This window comes from Rattus norvegicus, chromosome 2 (assembly GCF_021556685.1).
Source record: "Rattus norvegicus strain SHRSP/BbbUtx chromosome 2, alternate assembly SHRSP_T2T, whole genome shotgun sequence".
Lineage (NCBI taxonomy): Eukaryota > Metazoa > Chordata > Mammalia > Rodentia > Muridae > Rattus > Rattus norvegicus.
In genome coordinates this window covers 111,270,933-111,291,600 of record NC_141535.1, presented here as the reverse complement: position 1 = coordinate 111,291,600, position 20,668 = coordinate 111,270,933, and the positions used below count along the sequence as shown (strand labels likewise).

At 41.7% G+C, this 20,668-nt stretch overlaps 1 long non-coding RNA gene across 1 annotated transcript in view; it reads right to left on the bottom strand.

Annotated features, from left to right (window-relative positions):
* Positions 1 to 2,389: 2,389 nt before the first annotated feature.
* The window catches only part of LOC102555118 (uncharacterized), a 36,446-nt gene continuing 18,167 nt past the window's right edge, over positions 2,390 to 20,668 (bottom strand). The window contains exons 4-9 of the long non-coding RNA XR_015671484.1: positions 12,137 to 12,272; positions 11,859 to 12,026; positions 10,038 to 10,211; positions 7,843 to 7,920; positions 7,666 to 7,728; positions 2,390 to 4,025 (exon numbers count right to left, since the gene is read on the bottom strand). This is a non-coding gene — a long non-coding RNA (uncharacterized LOC102555118). The remainder of the gene's footprint in view (positions 4,026 to 7,665; positions 7,729 to 7,842; positions 7,921 to 10,037; positions 10,212 to 11,858; positions 12,027 to 12,136; positions 12,273 to 20,668) is intronic.

The following is a 20,668-nucleotide window of genomic DNA, read 5'->3' as shown; positions in this document are numbered from 1 at the left end:
TTTGAATCACATTTGCAGCAGTTCTTTATTTTCTGGAGCAGGGCACCCCTAGGCTTTCTCTTTTCACAAATTGGAAGCTTAGCTAGGTAGGGTCTTGTTCTGAGGAAAGTCTTCTCTTTATTTCAAAGAGGAGCTGAAGGCCCCTACTGAATAGCACCAATCTTGTCAATGGCATCCTCTCTTTCAACACATGGAACATTAAGCTTTCTCATGCTCTTTTTCTTCCCAACTGCACATTTCATACTGTTCTTTTTGTTCTCCTTCCTGCTGCTTTTCATTGTGGACCTACATAAGATTTTTTAGTGATAATTGTACCACAGACTCAACATCCTGCTGTTTTAAAAAGCTGTGTTAAGGAAGAGTATGTTTTGGCTCTAGGCTCTAGAGGACTAGATGTCCACAATGGTGAGGGAGGCATGGCCACAGCGAGCCAGGGCAGAAGGCTAAGAGATCACATGTCAACTGCACAAAAGGAAACAGCAGACTGGACGTGGGGGGTCTCTCAGTTAGGGTTTCATTGCTGTGAAGAGACACCGTGGACCACTGCAACTTATAAAGGAAAGCACGTCGTAATTGGGGCTAGCTCACGGTTTCAGAGGTCTAGTCCATTATCATCATGGCAGGAAGCATGATGGTACACAGGCAGACCGGAGAAGGAACTGAGAGTTGTACATCTTAATTCCCAGACAGCTGAAGTGAGTGCCACAGTAGGACTAGCTTGAGCATCTGAGACCTCAAAGCCCACACCCACAATGGCACACTTCCTTCAACAAGGCCGCCACCCACTCCAACACCTCCTAATAGCCTTACTTGGTGGGCCAAGCATTCAAACACTTGAGTCTATGGAGGTCATTCCCACTCAAACCACCACATAGGGTGAGGCTATAAGTGTTCAAATTTCACCCCCCCCAGAGCCTCCTCCAGCAAATCTATAAAAATTCCATAACTATCTTAAATAACACCACCAATAGGAGATCAAGTGTTCAAAGCCCTGGTGGGGGAGGAGTGTTTCTCATTCAAACCACTACACATGGTAAAGAAGATGAGTCATTACAATTTATTTCTGATAATCCTGGCAACGTTCTGCATTTGGAAAGTTCAGTGATGTGAGTGCAACTCCACAGGGTAGAACTCGATGCACTATTTTTCTTCTAATCTCTACACCATAGTCATTAGTCATTTCACACCTGATTTCCTGCTCCCTGGAGAGACTTCACTGATGGCTTTCTGATCATTCGCCACAAATTACATCTTTCCATTTATGTGTAGTGACAAGAATACTGTCCTCTGACGCAATTCTGTTCAGTTCAAGGAGATAACCGACACACTGAACCTCATTTGAGCTCTGGCCTCATACAGCTGGAGTGGCTCAAGAGGAGGTGGTCCATAGGTATCTTGCTTCCTTTGGGTCTTAGAACCTCATCTCTGTCTTTACTTCTGCTTCCTGGAGTTCTATGGTGGAAGAGAGAAGTCAAGGCCCTGGGATGTTGGTTGACTGAAGATGTCAGATCTTGGGGTGTCTTGGTGGATTAGTAATTCCTGGTCCTGGAATGTTGGTTGACTGGCAATGTTGGTTCAGGTATTGCTACTGCCTCCTAAGCCTGGGATTTTTTTGACTTGTCTGCCTGAGGTACGGTATTCTTCTTATTTTAGATGTCAAATTTCTAAACACTCTTTTGAAAGCCACCCTCCAAGCTCACTGTAAGGAAAAAAATCACAGTTTTGGTTCTTACTGGGGAAATAAAGCTCCCAATTATCCCAAAGTGAGCGGCTCAATGGTCCTGCATTGTGGATCTTAAAGAAGGTTTTATGAATATTCATGGGGTGAGTAGCATATTCATGAACTGCCATGGCCCCTTTTCCTTCCCAAATCATGGTGGAATAGACTTCCCTTGTAGGGCATCTCTTCCCATGGTCCTCCTCACAAGAGGTTGGGTCAAAATTACAGTGTGATGAGCATGACAGGCAGTCAGGGTCATCTGAGGAGGCAGACGCTCACATTAGTGTATATCTGCGGCAACTGTGGAAGTCTGTTTTGGCCCTTCTCGTCTTACACAGTGGGAAGGACCCATCTGCAGCCTGCGGGCAGTTCCATCACAAAAGGCCACTCTGACGTCAGCAAATACAGCTGCCAAGGACAGCTGCAGTTTTCCCTGGTTACCCTGAGCTTATCTCCTCACTTAGCTAGTATCAGTTCTTTTATAAAGCCTTTTCATAATGTTGATTTTCAAAGCTTAAAAACCTGTTTTCTTCTCCTCCCTCTCCCTTTCCTCCTCCTCCTCCTGTGCAGGTACTTTGTGTCTTTTATCATCTTCCTTTCACATTTCTGGTGGCTTCCACTGAAATAAGAAAAAAAAAAAAGTCCAGTCTCAATATCCCATTATATTTTAAAGTTGTTTATTTGGGTGCATTGTGGGTAGGGTAGGGGTATATGCCACAGCTCTACTGTTGGGCTCATGTGATAATCTGAAAGAGTCAGTCTTCCTCTGTCACATAGGTCGCAGGGATGGAAGTCAGACTTGGTGACAAGTGCCTTGATTTGCTGAGCTGTCTCTTTGGCTCTTGGTTATGGCTAAATCTTGTACAGCAAGTGGACAGAATGTGCTGATGTGCTTAAATGCGTCAAATGTGGATACTGTCCAGTCCAGGTAGATGACATTTTATTCAACTGATGTATCTATTTTACCCATTTAATCCATTACACAGACACCTATTTATTTGAAATAGATTAGGGAACATTAATAGCTGCCCCCTCTCCAGGAACTGAAGTTACTCCGTCTCTTTGTTACTTTGATTCCTGTTGAACTGTATCTTTCTGTTTTCTCCTATGGTAACAGTCACATCTTGCCATCTGATCCTACAGTACAAATATTTGCTTTAGGAGGAATTGCAGGTTTTGTTCCATATTCCCTCTGTACAAGGAAAGCTCCTTAGAAAAAACCCCACTGTCTCACTGGAGCTGTTTGATTTGTGCACATATTCATGGGTGAAAGTTGAGAACGTGTTACAGGGGGGTCTGGCGTTTTTTCCTGATAATCCCGAATCCTGTGCAAACACAGCCTCGACATGTTCCACACTATCTTGTCAGTTTCTGCTCGTCATTCTATGCAAACGTCTCCTAAGAATGCTGAGAAGCCTATGGGGAATGTGCAAGAGCCAACAAAGAAAACTATTGACAAAGGCGATTGGACAGCAGGGCAGTTTTTAACGTTGATGAAATTGCACTCTCATGCCCATTCGGAAAGCAGACCAAATGCCAGAACAGAAAGCAGGCAGGACAGACTAGCGAGGCTTTGAAGTGAATATGGAACTAAGCTGGTGTGTACCGCTTCGAAGGCCCGTGCGTCTCTTAGGGACCGCGGAAGAGGGAATTGCCTGTTGGGTGATATTTGGGTTATAAAAGATTGGGTGAGCAAGGTAGTGATCAGCGATTATAGGAAGAGCTAGCTCTCTACCATCATCAAAACAGTACACCTTGCAAACGCGGTACTTTTGACAATAGCCCAATCTCCGGGTGCCCTTCTGTGTTGATGGGTTTGGAGAAGCTGTCATAGTGCCCTTTTTTTCCCTCTCATCTTCCGCCATGGCTATAGTCTCTGCACTTAAAAGACGCTGCAGCCTTCAAAGGTATCTTGTCTGTAGATGGGCAATGCCAAGTGTGCTGCTTATCGGCTGATGTATGGGCTGATGACGGAGAAAAGGGATTTATGGGAAGTGTGGACATTCAGAAGGTCTTCCCATTTGTCACGTGGGTTTGGCATGTAGCTTAAGGAACAATGAGCCGGCGAAGGGAGAAGCCAGTCCTGCCATTTGGTGCTGACATCCAAGGCTTCAGGGAATGATTAAGGCAAAGCAGAAATCCTAAATCCTCAGAAGAAAAAGTTAGTGGAGTTAAACAGTGTGAGAAGGCGGGGTTCTGGGCATCTTCTAGGCAGGGTCCTTGGGCAGAACTTGGTGTCTTTGTAACAGGGGTGCTGGCAGCTGTCTTTCCTTCCCAGTTTCTTCCACTATGTAAGGGCAGCATTCTGGATGATGGAACAACAGACACTAGCTTAATTTTCCTAAACAGGGTCTTGAGGCTGGTGAGATGTCCCAGCAGATAAGGGATCCTGCAACCAAGCCACATTCACTGAGCTCGGTCACCTAAACTCAAACAGTAGAAGAGGACTGACTCACATTGTCCTCTGACTTTTACATGCATGTACTCTCTGCCAATAAAGAAATTAACCTTTAAGGCTGGAGCCATGGCTCAGTGGTTAAGAGCACTGACTGCTCTTCCAGAGATCCTGAGTTCAATTCCCAACAACCACATGGTGGCTCACAACCATCTGTAATGAGATTCGATGCCCTCTTCTGGTGTGTCTGAAGACAGCTACAGAGTACTCATATAATTAAAATAAAATAAATAAAAATAAATTAATCTTTAAAAAACAAGATAAAATAGAGTCATATGTAGCCCAAGCTGATTTAACTTACTACATAGTTGAGGATGTCCCTTCAGTTTTGGATCCTTCTGTCCCTACTTCCTGAGTGGTGGGATTACCAGGTGTATACCACCATGACTGGTTTCTGCCGTGCTAAGAATCAATCCCAGGATTTTGTGTATTCTGGACAAACACTCTACCAACTGAGCTACACCCCAGCCTAAGCCTAAGACACTACATTAGAAGTGGAGAGCAGTTCATGTCTGACAGCATCCTACTGAAGTCTTGATCCTAGATTTCTTTGAATTTATGATTCTCCTCCCCTCCCCTCCCCTCCCCTCCCCTCCTCTCCTCTCCCCTCCCCTCCCCTCCCCTCCTCTCCTGTTCTCTCCTCTCTCCCCTCCCCTCCCCTCTCCTCTCTTCTCTCCTCTTCTTTTCCTCTCTCTCTCCCTCTCTCTCTCTCTCTCTCTCTCCCTCTCTCTCTCCCTCTCCCTCTCTCTCTCTCTCTCTCTCCCTCTCTCTCTCCCTCTCTCTCTCTCTCTCTCTCTCTCTCCCTCTCCCTCCCTCTTTTTAAAAAAGACAGACTCTCATGTAGCCTGGGCTGCCCTTGACTCATTAGCCAAGAACGATGTTGAACTTCTGCATGTTCAGCCTCCATCTTGTGAGTGACTGGGTTACACACATGTGCTGCGTTCATGCGGTGCTTCGGATCAAGCTTGGCTTCGGGCGTGCTGTAGAAGCATTCTGCCAACCGAGCTACATGCCCAACCCAAGGTCCATCTTAGACCTGCAGGCAGCCCTCACCAGCACCAGTCTTGATGGTTTCTTGATCCGTATTTCCTGGTACCTTAGATACTCTAATTCTGCAGTTCATTAATTTTGAGTGTTTTACCTGGAAGTAAAAGTTTTACCTGTGCACCACGTATGTGCTTGGTGTCCACGGAAGCCAGATCCTGTGATGGTTTGAATAAAATAACCCCTAAAGGTCCACAGCGAGTGGTGCTATTAGGAGGTGTGGCTTTGCTGGAGGAAGTAGGTCTTAAATCTTTTGTCTTGTTGCCTGTGGATCAAGAAGTAGAACTCTCAGCACATTTTCTAGCACCATGTCTGCCTGCACACTGCCATGCTTCCCACTATGTTGATGAACTAAATCCTTGAAATTGTAATCCAGCCCCGGTTAAATGTTTTCCTTTATAAGAGTTGCCATGGTTACGGTGTCTCTTCATAGCGATAGAACACCAAGACAGATACCCTGTGGCTGGAGGTACAGGTGGTTGTGAGCATTCGTGTGGGTGCTGGCCATCAAACTGGGCCCTCGGAAGAGCAATCCGTGCTCTTAACTGCTGAGCCATTTCTCCAGCCCCAACTTCTGTGTGTGAATTTGTTTTTGTAGCATCTCAACCAGCAGCCCAGGCAGAAGCCCTCCTGCCTCAGTTTCCTGAGTGCTTTGATTGTAGGTGTGTGCTACTGTAGTGTGCAACTTCTCTCCTTTATAAATTCTTCTAGTGAGTTACTTTGTCACAGCAGCCCACAGGGACTAATACATAGAAATGTTTAACATGGTTAGAGAGTGGGTCATGTTATCTCTACCTTGGTTTACCTAATCACGACCAAACAGGGTCACTGCCTGTGGCTCTCAAGATAGTGTCTGGAGGGGAGAATCCTGCATATTTACAGTCTGCAATAATGACGTGTACACTCTTACGTCATCCTGTGCCAGGAGGGCGGAAGTGAATCTTGTTTATGCATGGTTTATAATTTTCATGACGTTTGCTCTAGTGAAGGACCAATGAGGTTTGGCTTTATTTAATAACGGGAATATAGCCTTCCGTTACCGCTTACCCCCCCTCCCCCAGCCAGCTCGTCTAACCCAGAACAGCCTCCTAACCTTGGCAGAGGCCTCCCTATCTCAAATCCTGACATTGAGATTAGCTGGGAATTGGTATAGGGAAGGAATCCACCCTGTGACAGGGTGGGGATGTATCTCAGTGCTACAGTACTTGCCTGGACTGCACATGTCTTCTGCTCGGTCACTATTGCTGTAGTGATAAAATCTACTGGTGCTGATATAAGTGTGTTGCATCCTTTACGAGGCAAACGTGAAAGCTTATGGCATTCAATAAGATAGGAATTTTAACCCGATGAGTATTTTAGAAACAGCCTCAATACCTTCTTCCCTAGGCTCAAGGCCATTTGCCTCACTGGCTTATCTTCAGTTGCCCCAGAACTGCGGTTCCTGGTTAGCAGAATTCTCTCTCCTTTCCCATGAAGTAAGAGCACCAGCGTAGCATTGTCTCAAAACAGTGCATCTGCAAACAAGTGCATGGGCTACAAATGGCGAGTCACGCCCACTTTCAAGATTCCTAGATTGGAATGCTGACATTCACCGGAGGGAAGATGAAACACATGTCTGCTGGTGGCCATTCTATGTGTTGAAAAGAACATGGCTTTAAAATTCAAAACATTTGAGCCGAGGCAATAGTTCAGTGGTAACATGCTGGCCTGTAAGGAAGACCTGAGATCCAGCCCCAGAGCTTGCATTAAAAAAAAAAAAAGGTAGTGGAGTAGTAAGCACATATAATCCCTGCTTTGGGGAGGCAGAGACAGGCAGATTTCTGGGGCTCACTGGCCTGCTGGCCAGCCTAGCCTACTTGGTGAGTTTCAGACCAGTAAGAGGCCATTTTCAAAATAAACAAACCAGGTAAATGGCACTCAAGAAACAATACTTGAGGCTACCCTCTGGACTTGACATGCACACATGTATGCATACCTGTGTACTGGTGTTCTACTAGCTGTCATGTCGTTGGTACACTTCTATAGTTTCCTTATTATTTTTTATCTTATTTTAAATCTTCTTTTCAAGACAAGGTTTCTCTGTGTAGCCCTGGCTGTCCTGGAACTCGCTCTGCAGATCAGGTTGGCCTCAAATTTAGAGATCTGCCTGCTTCTGCCTCCCCAGTGCTGGGATCAAAGGTATGTGCCCCTCTCACCCCATGCTTTCTTCTTATGATGTCTAGCAGGATTCAATAAAACTTGTCTGAAAAGATAGTATCCCAAGTGTCAGTTATTTCTGTCTTCTTGTATGTATACTGAGCATGTCAACATTCTCAACAACAGGACAAGCTGTGGCAGCCTTGCTGATTGGGATTCTAACAATGATCCACCAGAAATAAGTATCTGGAGGCACAACGTAGTGGTAGGCTCCCACACAGCACATTTTAGCTTTCATTACGATTCTCACCCGGGTCATAGCAGCAGATCCTCTGATAGTTTGCTGGAGTAGCTACATGCAGTTAACTTTCTCCTGAGGAGTAAAGAAACTCACAAATATTTCATCCTTACCGAGCTCCGAGGGCAAAAGGCACGGGCTAAGCCAGAGGACTCATTTTACAGACAAGGAAATTATTTTTTCTCTCACCGTCTGAGTAGTTCCTCCTGGGACTCAGAGAGCTGATAGAATGCATGCTTCCCCATTTTCCTTTCTCCCAGGGAATAGCTGGATGATTAATGAGATAATGAATGTGAGGAGAACTCCCTGGAGGAAAAGCATTTCATAAACATGAAGTGTAGACTCTGCTGACTCACAGATCCCACCGGCTAAGAGGTGTGGATAAATCTTTCGGTGTGAATCCTAGCTACTTAATCTACATACCTTACATACCTTTAAAAGCTGGATTCAGGAGCCTCTCCTCGATGTCTAACTGAGTCTACATATAGCAAGATTTATCATCTACTTTATAATTAATACCAAGTGTTTATGAAATTCAATGATTCTTCTGTTAAGGTTTAGCCCAGTGGCAGGCAGAAAAGCACCCAGGACCGATCTGGAATGGAGTGGCTTATGAAGCCTGGAAGTACTTTGCTGGGTTCTCATAATCATTCAAGATAAAAAAAAGGGTTCTGTCTCAGAATTGTTCTCTTGAGAGCAAATGGATGTTTTCAGTGCCTGGAATTTTTCTAAAAGAAGAGAAAAGATGTGGTAAAAATGTAAGAAGCCCAAAGTAAGGGATCAAACCTCCCAGCTGGAAGATTCGGATTAGCGCTTCAACCAGCTGTTCTCCTAAGAATATAAAACATGTCAGGGACCTATGGGTGCTACTGGAGATGTGGCCTGAAACTCTGGATTCTGCCTCTGGCTTTGTAGGATGAAATGCAAAACAATCCTAGAACAAATAAATAAATGATTTTCCCTAGCAACTCTTGTGTCAGGTGAGAGCCATGGCATTTTTGTTAGATTAGAAGAAGAGGCAAAGAAAGAGCAGGGTAATTGGTACACATTTAAGAGTGGCCTTTTGAGGAATGGCTGTGGGTTGTGGGTGACATCAGTGGAAGAGCCCTTACCTGGTGTGCACAAGGCTGATGTCCAGCCCTGATGACAAGCTCTTGAGAAGTAAATATCTGTGGGAGCATGGCTTCCTTTGTTCAGCTCCGTCTGTTTATTTTTTTCAATGAATTTATCTTTTAAATTTTTTTGTCTGTTAATAATTCTCATAATCCCTTTATTTTTATAGATTTAAAAATCAGCTTATTAAATAGCATCTTGTCTATGATCCCTGAACATTTTCATAAATGTTTGACAACAGGGCAGCCATTTGGAAGGGGATTAAATTAGACCCACGTCTTCTCACACTATGCATACACAAGAATAAATCTCCAAAGATTAGAGGTTTAAATAAAAAAAAAATAAGAGCAATATAAACATGAGAGAGAAAACATGAGTAAATTCTTCTTTCACCTGAATAACGGCATAAAGAAATCTTCTATAGCATTGAATTGGAATTCAAGCTCAACAAAAGAACTGATTGAAAAATGTAAAGCATATAAAAATATTTTTTCAAGTCTTTCCTGACTGAATAAAATTACAAGTGCCCAACTAGGACAAAATACCATGACAGACTTATATTCTAAATCGATGTCTACAGAGCTTGTAGAGATAGAGAGACAAAGACCAAGACTTCATAGTCAAATGTAGATGGGTGAAGACTATCAACAAGCACAAAGTACAAAATAACATCAGCGTAAGAAGTCTGTTCAAGTTCACTTATAAGTTTTCGTCAGGTGTAGAAGCTAGGAGGCAGGTTCTGTTCTGTTAGTGAGGCAGACACTTCCTCCTAAGCTTCTGGTAAGAGTTCATAAGAGTGCCACTGTGTTTGTCTCTCTTCTTGTTGCTGTGAGAAAATACCTGACTAAAATGACAGATGGACGGACAGACAGACAGATGGACAGACGGAAAGAGGGAAGAAAGGTTTCTTTCTGTCTCATAGTTTGAAGAGACACAGTCCGTTATTGTGGTAGGGAGGCATAGCTGATGGAGCATGAAATAGTTGGTCATGTTATGTCAGGAAGCAGAGGGAGATAAATATTGATATTGAGCTTCCTTTCTCTTTGTTTTTGTTGGTTTGTTTGTATCAGTACCCCTGCTTATGTGGTTTTTTTGTCCATATTCAGGGTCATGTTCCATATGTAGTCTAATCTTCCTGGATACACTCAGGATCTACTTCCTGTAGATATGTAGAGGTGTTTCCCCATGTCTCTAAATCTAGTCAAGTTGACAGTGGAGATGACTAAACACTGGGAAGCAAGTTGGTCAGACTTAACACAAGGTATAATCACCTGCAGGTCATTTTTAAGAATCTACTCTGAAGACTTTCTTCAAGCACAATGATAGGGTGAAGTTACATGTCCCAGCATTATTTGTAATGGTAAGGTATCAGGAGCAAGCTAACTTCCAGTGGTGGAGGACAGTAACTGGATAGCTTCCAATCCATGCGAGGGAGCGCCAAGTTCCTGAGAATGAGCAAGACCACAGTGAGTAGAGATGAAGCAATTTCTAGATCTTACTAAGTGGCAAACTAACAACGAGAACAAAAACAAAAACCCCACCCCAAACCCCATATCTAGCATGCTTCTTCTCTTCATGTGACAAAGATGGATACAAAAATGTAAGAGGAACGCATCTGTGCAAGAGAAGTAGGATCAAAGAGAAACAAGAAGCTAGATGTTGATTACCTAGAGAAGCTGGTGGGGAGGGTATGGGAAGGAATGAATGGAGCTGGGCTAGTAGTAAAACGGGAACGATGCTTCTCTTGAGTTCTCTTGTTAGAACTGGGCAGGTGTTACAAATCCATACATTTCCCTCACTATATAGTTACAGTCAAGTGGAGAAACACAAAATGGAATGTAATCAGTAAAAAAATGAGCCTGGCTGTTGTTGGATCTGAAATATCCCCAGGATCATGTTTTAAGCTCCCCGCCCCCAGTTTTTGCTGCTACTTTAATGGCTGTGGAGACGGAGATGGTGGGGTCTGGCTGTTGGAAGCAGGTGAGTAGGGGCGGATCTTTATAAGTTCAAACCCAAGCTCTCTTTCCTAGTCAATTGCCATGTGTAAAGTCTTCCCACATCCTCCCCACTTCTATGTCTTCCCTGCCAGAATGGATTGAAAAATGCTCAGAGACTGAGCCAAAATGAACCCTTCCTTCCACACTTAGAACGTTTCTGTTGGTATTCTGGTCATAGTGACACAAGCTAACTAGTATACTGGCTGTGTTACAAATGGGTGTCATAATCGCACTGACGAAGACTAACTCATTTAACTTGGAAAACAACACTTTGCCTGGAAAATGTGAGATAAAAGATGATTAGAGTTGTATACAAATACTGGGAGCCAGTCAGTAAGTTTGTTTGCTATAGGCATAGCCTGGTAACCACGCAGATACTTTGCATGGATACTAGTATTGAATCTATCACTGATGATGAGAAACGAGTCTCCAGTTGTTGGAAAAGGAATTACAGATACAGAGGGGAAGAAGAGAATGGACCTCATTGTGTTGGCTTTGAATCGGAAGAATTTCTCTCTCTCTCTCTCTCTCTCTCTCTCTCTGTGTGTGTGTGTGTGTGTGTGTGTGTCTTGCTCTCTCCACATTCTCTCTCTCTCTCTCTCTCTCTCTCTCTCTCTCTCTCTCCCTCTCTCTCTCTTTCTCTCTCTCTCCCTAGCTTTTTCTACTGAAAAGGCTTGGGAGAAAGAATATCTAACAGCCATGAGCACACTTGGTGATATAATATTGGTTGTAAACACCATTTTTCAATAAAAGGAACCAGAGCTCCTTGGTTATGTGGTTGGCTTGAGACCTAGGAAGATAAAATAAAATGTGAGACTAGAACAACATGTATCATCAGAAAACAAGAAACAGGCAAGGAGAGCATGTCACTGAGGATTGCTGCCAGCCCCAAGTGGAAAGAATTGAATAATAAAATATACAAGTTTAATGTTGGATTCTAACCAATAAAATAAATATCATTGAAATCACATGGGCTTAAATAAATAATGAAATGTACAAATAAATGGGAAAGGTCAGGTGTTTACTTGGGTGTTTCCTATAGAAAAACAATCTATTACACAAAGACAGAAGGCATCATGGGAACGCAGTACTTACTAGGTAAGTGCAGCTGTAAGAACCACTAATTCAGGAAGGCTGAAGTCATAGGACAACTGTGTGTGGGCAAATGTCAACACAGCCATTACTGATGTGGGAGATCCCTTGCAGGTACTGCTCAGCCAGTGACCAAGGTTAACACTCAATTCATTTACCCTTGGGTGTGCTCTGAGGAATGCAAACAGTTTACACATTATTCTCATCCCAAAGGCTCAGTGTCACAAGCAAGTGAAAACTAAAACTAGTCCATGGTAAAGAACAGTTCCAAAATAACTGACCAGGACTCCATTAAGAGAGTGGAAGGACAAGGGAAGCACTGTTGTAGAGATGTGTGCAGAAGAATAAACTGTCTTGTGATGTGTCAACTTCGCTGATCTATGCAGCTCTTGTTTGCTGGACCTGGGATCCGAGAACCTGAAAGAATGAGGCAGACTATAGTCTGATACTGAAGACAGCCATACTTCAGTTTCTGTGTACTTTTATACACAAATGTAACAGTAACGATCCACATGATGTTTGAAATCAGAAAAACATGTGAGCAATGCTAGATATTAACAGGGCATCCCTTTTCCAGGACTTTCTCTGGACAGACCAATTTAAAGACAATTGCCTGGCACGTACTATAGATTATATCTAGGAAAGAACAAAAGCAAGGCAGAAGGGTATGTCCAGATTCAGGGCACACTGACCAGATTGGGTTGTATAGCTATGATCTGACATCCAACAAGAATAAATATTTCTTAAGGTGAATGGAAATGTTTGTCACAGGAAGCATGAAATCAAGTCCAAGAACAATTCAGGAAACACAATCCACCTGATGTAAGAGGCCCTCTGTCTTTTTTTCCTGGAGTCTCTTTCATAGTTCTCCCAAAGCATGGTTCACCATAGAGCCTTCTCTTGACCATGTTCCAACAGTGATGCCTGGTAGGATTCTAGAAAGATAGGTGTTGGGCATAGAATGGATATAGCCCAAATAGGGCTTCCTTAATAGCATTGATGCTAATGCCTTGGTTTTGCTAGTTACTCAAGTTATTAACACTATGGAAAGTGGAGTAAATGGTATAAATGAACCCAGTGCTATTTTTTAGAACATCTTTGTAATTCTAAAATTATTCTTAAATATAGCAACCAGGCATCATGTGTTTTAGACTGGACTTGAAATCACTATGTACCTGAAGATGACCTTGAACTTCTGATCATCTTACTTCCACCTGAGTGTTTCCAATAGAAAAATGCACTACCACACCCAGTCCTATGTAGTTCTGGGGTCAGAGCCCAGTGCTGCATGCATTGGTAGATTCTATCATACCCCAGGCTTAGATCAATTTAGTTACAAACTGATTGAAGATAATTTATATGGTTAAAAATATTGTACAGGTTCCAGTTTCCCTCTGAGCCCAGAGCTGACCTTGTGGCACAGCTCTCTGTACTCAGATTCCTCTGGAGACTGCTGGTCTCCCAGGAGTGTTGACACATCCAAGAGAACAGACAGGGCTACTACTTCTGCTCCAAAGGACCCTCCTGGAGCCCTTGGGACACAGGAGCCACGGAGCAGTATGGGATAGGATTCTTCCTGTTTTCATGTGTGCTTGGAGCTGACCCTGTGCCACAAGTCTCAGTACCCAAATCCCACCAGGAGAGAGCTGGTCTCCCAGGAATGCTGACACATAGACTTACAGACAGAAGGGTCAAACCACTGGCAGAGACAGCAAGACCAGCTAACATCAGAGATAACCAGATGTCGAGAGGCAAATGCAAGAAACTAAGCAACAAAAATAAAGAATGAAGGCCACTTGGCACCTTCAGAATCCAGTTCTCCTACCAAAGCAAGTCCTGGATATCCCAACACACTGGAAAGGCAAGATTCTGATTTAAAAATCACATCTCATGATGATGTTAGAGGACTTTAAGGTCATAAATAACTCTGTGAAAGAAATACAGGCAACATAGGTTAACAGATAGAAGCCCTTAAAGAGGAAATTCAAATATTCCTTAAAGAATTAATTACAGGAAAACACAACCAAACAGGAGAAGGAATTGAACAAAACCATCCAGGATCTAAAATTGGAAATAGAAACAATAAGGAAATCACAAAGGGAGACAACCCTGGAGATAGAAAACCTAGGAAAAATCAGGAGTCATAGTTGCAAGCATCAGAAACAAATACAAGAAATAGAAAAAAGAATCTCAGGGGCAGAAAATACCATAGAAAACATTGACACAACAGTCAAAGAAAATGCAAAAAGATGCTAACCCAAGACATCCAGGAAATCCCAAGACACAATGAAAAGATCAAATCTAAGGATAATAGTTATAAAAGAGAGCGAAGATTCCCAACTTAAAGGGCCAGTAAATATCTTCAACAAAATTATAGAAGCAAACTTCCCTAACCTAAAGAAAGAGATGCCCATACAAGAAGCCTATAGAACTCCAACTAGATTGAACCAGAAAAGAAATTCCTTGTATCACATAATAGTCAAAGGACCAAATGCACAAAACAAAGAAAGAATATTAAAAGCAGGAAGGGGAAAAGGTCAAGTAATATGTAAAGGTAGACCTATTAGAATTACACCAGACTTCTCACCAGAGGCTATGAAAACTAGAAGATCCTGGGCAGATGTCATACAGATCCTAAAAGAACACACATGCCAGTCCAGACTTCTATATCCAGCAAAACTCTCAATATAGATGGAGAAACCAAGATATTCCATGACAAAATCAAATTTACACAATATATTTTTACAAATCCAGCTCTAGAAAGGATAATAGGCGGAAAACTCCAACACAAAGAGAGAAGCTACACCCTAGAAAAAGCAAGAAAGTAATCTTCTTTCAACTCACCCCAAAGAAGATAGCCACACAAACATAATTCTACCCCTAACAACAAAAATAATAGGAAAAAACAATCATTGGTCCCTAATATCTCTCAACATCAATGGATTCAATACCCCCCTCCCCAAAAGACATAGACTAACAGATTGGATATGTAAACAGGACCCAACATTTTGCTGCATACAGAAATGCACATCAGTGACAAAGATAGACACTTCCTCAGAGTAAAAGACTGGGAAAAATTTTTCCAAGCAAATGATCCCAAGAAACAGGCTGGAGTAGATATTCTAATATTGAATAAAATTGACTTTCAATGAAAAGTTATCAAAAAGATAAGGCAGGGCACTTCATGCTTATCAAAGAAAAATCCACCAAGATGAACTCTCAATTCTGAATGGACATTCCAAATGTAAGGACACCCACATTCATATAAGAAACTTTACTAAAACTCAAAACACACATTGCACCACACACAACAATAGTGGGAGACTTCACTCCACTCTCAGAGATAGACAGATCATGGAAAGAGAAACTAAACAGAGACACAGTGAAACTAACAAAAGTTATGAAAGAAATGGTTTTAACAGACATATATAGAACATTTCATCCTAAAACAAAAGAATATACCTTCTTCTCAGCACCTCATGGTACGTTCTCCAAAATTGACCATATAATCAGTCACAAAGCAGGCCTCAACAGATAAAAGAATATTGAAATAATCCCATGCATCCTATCATCACCATGGACTAAGGCTGGTCTTCAATAACAAAAACAACAGGAAGTCAACTTACACATGAAAGGTGAACAACATTACTCAATGATAACTTGGTCAAGGAAGAAATAAAGAAAGAAATTAAAGACTTTTTAGAATTTAATGATAATGAAGACACAACATACCCAAAATTATGCGACACAATGAAAGCAGTGCTAAGAGGAAAACTCATAGTTCTGGGTGCCTCCAAAAAGAAACAGGAGAGAGCATACATCAGCAGCTTGACAGCATACCTAAAAGCTCTAGAACAAAAAGAAGCAAATACACCCAAGAGGAGTAGAAGGCAGGAAATAATCAAACTCAGAGCTGAAATCAACCAAGTAGAAACAAAAAGAACTATACAAAGAATCAACAAAACCAGGACCTGGTTTTTTAAGAAAATCAACAAGATAGATAAACCCTTAGCTAGACTGAGCAGAGGGTACAGAGAGACAGAGTATCTAAATTAGCAAAATCAGAAATGAAAAGGGAGACATAACAACAGAAACTGAAGAAATCCAAAAAAACAAACAAAAAAAAAAACCAAAAAAACAAAAAAAAAACAACAAAAAAAAAAAAACCCCACATCAGAATCTACTACAGAATCCTATACTCGGGGCTGGAGAGATGGCTCAGAGGTTAAGAGCACTGACCACTCTTCCAGAGGTCCTGAGTTCAAATCCCAGCAACCACATGGTGGCTCACAACCATCTGTAATGGGATCTGATGCCCTCTTCTGGTGTGTCTGAGGAGAGCAACAGTGTACTCACATAAATACATAAATACATACATACATACATACATACATACATACATACATAGTCATAAAAAAAGCCTATAGTCAATGAAACTGGAAAATCTGAATAAAATGAACAATTTTCTACACAAACACCAAGTACCAAATTAAATCAGGATCAGATAAACCGTCTAAACAATTCCATAACTCCTAAAGAAATTTTATCAGACCTTCTGCACTAATACCTAATACTGTCCAAACAATTCCATAAAATAGAAACAAAACGAACACTACCCAATTTGTTCTATGAAGGCACAATTACTCTTGTACCTAAACCACACAAAGACCCAACAAATAAAGAGAACTTCAGACCAATTTTCCTTATAAATATCGATGCTAAAATACTCAATAAGATTCTTGCAAACTGAATCCAAGAACATATCAAAATGATCGTCCATCATGATCAAGTAGGTTTCATCTTAGGGATGCAGGGATGGTTCAATATAGGGAAATCCATCAAAGTAATCCACTACATAAACAAACTCAAAGAAAAAAACACTTGATCATCTCATTAGAGGCTGAGAAAGCGTTTGACAAAATTCAATACCCCCTTGATAAAAGTCTTGGAAAGATCAGGAATTCAAGGCCCATACTTAAACATAGTAAAAACAATATACAGCAAACCAGTAACCAACATCAAGGTAAATGGAGAGAAATTTGAAGCAATCCCACTAAAATCAGGTACTAGACAAGGCTGCCCACTCTTTCCCTAACTATTCAACATAGTACTTGTAGCTCTAGTCAAAGCAATTAGAGAAAAAAAGAGGTCAAAGGGATACAAATTGAAAAGGAAGAGGTCAAAATATCACTATTTGCATTTCTCCATCAGAGAACTCCTATAGCTGATAAACAACTTCAGCAACATGGCTGGATATAAAATTAACTCAAACAAATCAGTAGTCTCAGATATCAAAAGATGGAAAGATCTCCCATGCTCATGGATTGGCAGGATTAATATAGTAAAAATATCCATCTTGCTGGAAGCGTTCTACAAATTCAATGCAATCCCCATCAAAATTCCAACTTAATTTTTCATAGAGTTAGAAAGAGCAATTTGCAAATTCATTTGGAATAACAAAAAACCCATGATAGTGAAAAGTATTCTCAACAATAAAGGAACTTCTGGGGGGAATCACCATCCTTTACCTCAAGCTGTACTACAGAGCAATAGTGATAAAAACTATATGGTTGTTGGTACAAAGACAGGAAGATAGATCAGTGGACTAGAACTGAAGACCTAGAAATGAACCCATATATTTATGAGGACTTGACAAAGGAGCTAAAACAATCCAGTGGGAAAAAAGATAGCATTTTCAACAAATGGTGCTGATTCAACTGGAGGTCAGCATGTAGAAGAATGCAAATGGATCCATTCTTATCGTCCTGTACAAAGCTAAATCCAAGTGGATCATGGATCTCCACATAAACCAGATACACTCAAACTAATAGAGGAGAAAGTAGGAAGAGCCTCGAACACATGGGCACAGGGGAAAATTTCCTGAACAAAACACCAATGGCTTATGCTCTAAGATCAAGAATCGACAAATGGGACCTCATAAAATTGCAAAGCTTCTGTAAGACAAAGGACACTGTTGTTAGGATAAAATGGCAACCAACAGATTGGGAAAAGATCTTTACCAATCCTGTATTGGATAGAAGGCTAATATCCAATATATACAAAGAACTCAAGAAGTTAGACTCCAGAGAATTAAACAACCCTTTAAAAAATGGGGTACAGATCTAAAGAAAGAATTCTCAACTGAGGAATATCCAATGGTTGAGAAGCACCTAAAGAAATGTTCAAAATCCGTAGTCATCAGGTAAATGCAAATCAAAACAACCCTGAGATTCCACCTCATACCAGTCAGAATGGCTAAGATCAAAAACTCAGGTGACAGCAGATGCTGGTGAGGATGTGGAGAAAGAGGAACACTCCTCCATTGTTGGTGGGATTGCAAACTGGTACAACCACTCTGGAAATCAGTCTGGAGGTTCCTCAGGAAATTAGACATAGTACTACCTAAGGGCCCAGCTATACCACTCCTGGGCATATACCCAAAAGATGCCCCAACATACAACAAGGACACATGCTCCACTATGTTCATAGCAGTCTTATTTATAATAGCCAGAAGCTGGAAAGAACCCAGATGTCCTTCAACAGAGGAATGGATACAGAAAATGTGGTACATCTACACAATGGAATACTATTCAGCTATTAAGAACAATGACTTCGAGTTCTCTGCACCCAAATCCCGTGGGAGGGAGAGCTAACTAAACCTTCAGAGAGGCAGACAAGCCTGGGAAACCAGAAGAGACTGCTCCCTGCACACACATCTCGGACGCCAGAGGAAAAAGCCAAAGACCATCTGGAACCCTGGTGCACTGAAGCTCCCGGAAGGGGCGGCACAGGTCTTCCTGGTTGCTGCCGCTGCAGAGAGCCCGTGGGCAGCACCCCACGAGCGAACTTGAGCCCCGGGACCACAGGTAAGACCAAATTTTCTGCTGCAAGAAAGCTGCCTGGTGAACTCAAGACACAGGCCCACAGGAACAGCTGAAGACCTGTAGAGAGGAAAAACTACACGCCCGAAAGCAGAACACTCTGTCCCCATAACTGACTGAAAGAGAGGAAAACAGGTCTACAGCACTCCTGACACACAGGCTTATAGGACAGTCTAGCCACTGTCAGAAATAGCAGAACAAAGTAACACTAGAGATAATCTGATGGCGAGAGGCAAGCGCAGGAACCCAAGCAACAGAAACCAAGACTACATGGCACCATCGGAGCCCAATTCTCCCATCAAAACAAACATGGAATATCCAAACACACCAGAAAAGCAAGATCTATTTTCAAAATCATATTTGATCATGATGCTGGAGGACTTCAAGAAAGACATGAAGAACTCCCTTAGAGAACAAGTAGAAGCCTACAGAGAGGAATCGCAAAAATGCCTGAAAGAATCGCAAAAGTCCCTGAAAAAATTCCAGGAAAACATAAATAAACAAGTAGAAGCCCATAGAGAGGAGACACAAAAATCCCTGAAAGAATTCCAGGAAAACATAAATAAACAAGTAGAAGCCCATAGAGAGGAGACACAAAAATCCCTGAAAGAATTCCAGGAAAACACAATCAAACAGTTGAAGGAATTAAAAATGGTAATAGAAGCAATCAAGAAAGAACACATGGAAACAACCCTGGATATAGAAAACCAAAAGAAGAGACAAGGAGCTGTAGATACAAGCTTCACCAACAGAATACAAGAGATGGAAGAGAGAATCTCAGGAGCAGAAGATTCCATAGAAATCATTGACTCAACTGTCAAAGATAATGTAAAGCGGAAAAAGCTACTGGTCCAAAACATACAGGAAATCCAGGACTCAATGAGAAGATCAAACCTAAGGATAATAGGTATAGAAGAGAGTGAAGACTCCCAGCTCAAAGGACCAGTAAATATCTTCAACAAAATCATAGAAGAAAACTTCCCTAACCTAAAAAAAGAGATACCCATAGACATACAAGAAGCCTACAGAACTCCAAATAGATTGGACCAGAAAAGAAACACCTCCCGTCACATAATTGTCAAAACACCAAACGCACAAAATAAAGAAAGAATATTAAAAGCAGTAAGGGAAAAAGGTCAAGTAACATATGAAGGCAGACCTATCAGAATCACACCAGACTTCTCGCCAGAAACTATGAAGGCCAGAAGATCCTGGACTGATGTCATACAGACCCTAAGAGAACACAAATGCCAGCCCAGGTTACTGTATCCAGCAAAACTCTCAATTAACATTGATGGAGAAACCAAGATATTCCATGACAAAACCAAATTTACACAATATCTTTCTACAAATCGAGCACTACAAAGGATAATAACATAAGGAGGCAAGCTATACCCTAGAAGAAGCAAGAAACTAATCGTCTTGGCAACAAAACAAAGAGAATGAAAGCACACAAACATAACCTCACATCCAAATATGAACATAAAGGGAAGCAATAATCACTATTCCTTAATATCTCTCAATATCAATGGCCTCAACTCCCCAATAAAAAGACATAGATTAACAAACTGGATACGCAACGAGGACCCTGCATTCTGCTGCCTACAGGAAGCACACCTCAGAGACAAAGACAGACACTACCTCAGAGTGAAAGGCTGGAAAACAACTTTCCAAGCAAATGGTCAGAAGAAGCAAGCTGGAGTAGCCATTCTAATATCAAATAAAATCAATTTCCAACTAAAAGTCATCAAAAAAGATAAGGAAGGACACTTCATATTCATCAAAGGAAAAATCCACCAAGATGAACTCTCAATCCTAAATATCTATGCCCCAAATACAAGGGCACCTACATACGTAAAAGAAACCTTACTAAAGCTCAAAACACACATTGCACCTCACACAATAATAATGGGAGATTTCAACACACCACTC